Source organism: Chanos chanos, chromosome 6, assembly GCF_902362185.1.
Source record: "Chanos chanos chromosome 6, fChaCha1.1, whole genome shotgun sequence".
Taxonomy (NCBI): Eukaryota; Metazoa; Chordata; class Actinopteri; order Gonorynchiformes; family Chanidae; genus Chanos; species Chanos chanos.
In genome coordinates, this window is record NC_044500.1 from 14,432,301 (window position 1) to 14,435,746 (window position 3,446).

Below are 3,446 nucleotides of genomic sequence, written 5' to 3' on the forward strand. Positions count from 1 at the left end.
CACCTCTGCCAGCTTCCTGAGCACTAGGTCATGTCAGCATCTACACCGACCCTGTGTCAGTGCTGATTTGCAAGCTGACAGAGCGTGCTGGAGAGAGGCATTGCTGGTCTGGCAGAAGTCACAAGTTTGCTCTGTCCCTAACCACTGATGGTTGCTAGGGCATGGTAGGGTGTCAAAGTTTGCCCTGATGAGAAAGCTGAGTCAAGCCTGTGGTAGTCTCCGGAAGTCTGCCCAATTGATTGCTTGACTTGCGACACCCTCCCACGTTGTACAGCGCCCCTGCTGCACCTGTGCCACAGTCTTCACTCTGTACTCCTCCTGCTCCATCCTGGTAACCTCAGAGACAACAAGGTCCCTCCTCTCCTTCTTGCTTTATCTGGACCATAGGCTGGGTGGGTCCCCCCATCCGAGGCCTGCCCACCCTGTCTGGTCCCTGCCAACCATCTGCGTATGTTGCAGTCCACTCACCACCTTCTGTATTTATTTCTCAGCCCTCCATTTCCTTCCAGTCACTGCTCACGCATACATATCTTTCACTGCCTTGTCGGAGGAGTCCCTTAACTCCATCACCAGCCTGGCCTTCTCTTGCCTGTACCCGAGGGTGATAGATTTCAGGGGTAGATGGAGTGAATTCCACACGTACAGGCTTGCTGCTGAAAAGCACTGTGGGAGCCCTAGCCATTTGCAGATGAAGGAGTTGGCTTTGGCATCCATCCTGCTTACCGCTGATGAGGTGACTTCACACAGCTTCAGAGGCCACATCATCCTTGGGTATAGAGTGGGGTGATAACACCACACCTTGTGCTTTCCAGGTAGCTGGCTTGAGTCAATTTTTGACAGGCCTGCTGAAAGCTGCTGAAGGATGGTTTTCCCCATCTCCTTGTCTGAGAGACTGGATGTATATTGCCTTTCCAGACTTCGGTTGGGCTGGTCTGTGATTCAGGGGCTGTTTTCCCCACCAACGGTGAAGGTGGCCCAATTGTTCCACTCCCCTTTCCACAAGGAAATACTCCTTGACTTGTGTGGCCCGAATTTCATCCTTGCCCAGGTGGTCAGCTCGTCCAGCTTCTTCAGGAGCCGGGACGTGCATGGTGCAGTTCTCAGCAGACAAGTAATGTCATCCATATAGCTCCTTAGTGGGGGAAGCCTCCAGCCTACAAGCAGCCGGACACCACCTGCCTTGCTCCAATTAGGATTACTTCAAATGCTGCTACGAAGAGGATGGGGGAGAAGGAACATCCCATTGCAATTCCTACTACCAGCCGCTATCAGCCAGTGGGGAACTTCTGTAGTGCGAAGCACATGTGCATCTCCTGGAAGTAGCTCATAACCATGGCCTTGATGTTGTCTGGGATGTAGAAGAAGTCTGTAGCAATGAGCTGGTGTGGTACTGACCCACACGGATTGGCCAGGTTTAGCCCTATAACGCGCAGATCTTTTTCTCTTCCTCTTAGAAGACTGGATCTGTTCCCAAATAGTGAGGCATGCTCCACGCAGCCTGGGAAACCTGGGACCCCAGCCCTCTGGCAGCTGGTGTCGATATAGCTGTTCTCCATCAAGTAAGTGGTCATCCTTTTTGCCATCACAGAGAACAAAATCTTCCCCTCAGCATTAAGTAGGGTTTGCCTCGTTGGCAATAGAGACTGCCACTGTCCTTTGTCACTTGGATGGGATGCTCAGCTTGGTCCAGGCAATTCTCATGAGGGTATATAGGAGCTTCAGCACTCTTGGGCAGTCCTTATCTTAACTTGTACAATATTCCGTTTGCTCCTGGTGCTGATGTTGATCTTGCCCACAGGACCATCCACTGCGTGAAAAGAGGTGTATCCGGACTGGAATACTCCTGTATGTTCCTGGATACTCCACAGATAATCAGCTGTATCCGGCAGTTTGCAGCTCTGTTACGCGACATGGAATACTCCTGAATATGTACCAGGTTTGGGGGTCTGCCTAGAGCCCTTAGTTGCCATGATGAATAATCCCTTGGGGGTGCTTGCAAGGGAACATTTGCACTTCACACCTTGGGCCACCAGGTATCCTGAAACTGGTCAAAAGTTTTACTTTGGATTGGTGGAGCAATGTCTTGCCCCTCCTCTAAAACCCTTCCCCATTGGTCCATTGTGTGTTCCCAGACTTGATTTCATATGGTTTATATTATTAATGTTATTATTGTTGTTATTATTATTATTATTATTATTGGTGGTGTTGTTTTATGTTCATAGGTAGATTGTGTACAGTATAATATAAATTATAAGGCATATAAATTGACAAACATATAAATATATATATATATATATATATATATATATATATACACACACACACACTTAGTATCATAATATATAATATAAATGCTTTTTAGGAACATAAATGAAACTCTAAATGTTGAGCGTTCCCAAGAACTACCCAGCTTCCGTGGTCTCCATTGTGAATCTATCCGCACCAACTTGTGCATGGTGTTTTACAACATATTTTTTGTCTTTGTCCAGTCTATTCTGTAGCACCCCACACAGTGCAGACACTCTGTGCTAGGCGGGAGGACCCACGATGGCCTTCCATCCAAGATGGCGTCCTCCTCTTCAGAAATGATATCTACCGATGCGGTCTTCCATATGGCAGCCTCTTCCTCACTTTAAAGAACACTAGCTCTGGCCTTGTGCAGCTGCGAAACACAGTGAAAACAGAAATTAGATCACTGAAAATAGCAAATGGAGAAAAACTACTGGGGAAATGATTATGTTTACTCTTCTCTTCCTTTGCCTCATCTGAGAGGCGATCCTGCCACCCTCTTTGTTCTCTAGATTGCCTTCTTGATTCATTCTGTAACTCTTTCAAATAGTCTCAACAGGTCTTGCAGGATGCTAGAGAGAGAAAAAAAAGTGGAGAAGAAAGGAAGATTGATTAATGGTTAGTTTAGAATTCCAGGCACTGCTATGAAACAATCGCGATGATATAGTCTGCCAACAAAACACCTTGTCTTACCTTGTCTGTGGATCATATTTGTGCGTGTTGTTTTCAGCATTATGCATTCTCCGCACAGCTTCCTGTAGAAGCAAAATTAGTACAATAGTTAAATTCAACCACGTTAAGGGATAAAGCAGATAAAGAAATGCGAACGTATCAGAAAGTGCGGCAGTCAAAGACAAAAGCCAGAAGGCTACAGAAATAAACTTACCGAAACAATTATTTCCCGCTCGTCTTCTTTTTTTGGGCAGACTCCTCTTGCGCCTCTTTGGTGTCTGACTCCATCTTGTCCAACTGCCGAATAACATTCTCCATGAATGTTTACTGCTGTTCAGACATCTTCTTAAAAAATGAATTTTAACGGGGACACCAGTTGTTAGTTTTTGTTCGGACTTGGCGTTGGAATAATTGGATATTCCCGGTGCACGAGTAGCCTCTCCACTCCGCTGTCCATTCGAAAACTCAAGTGTTCTTTTGCAAGT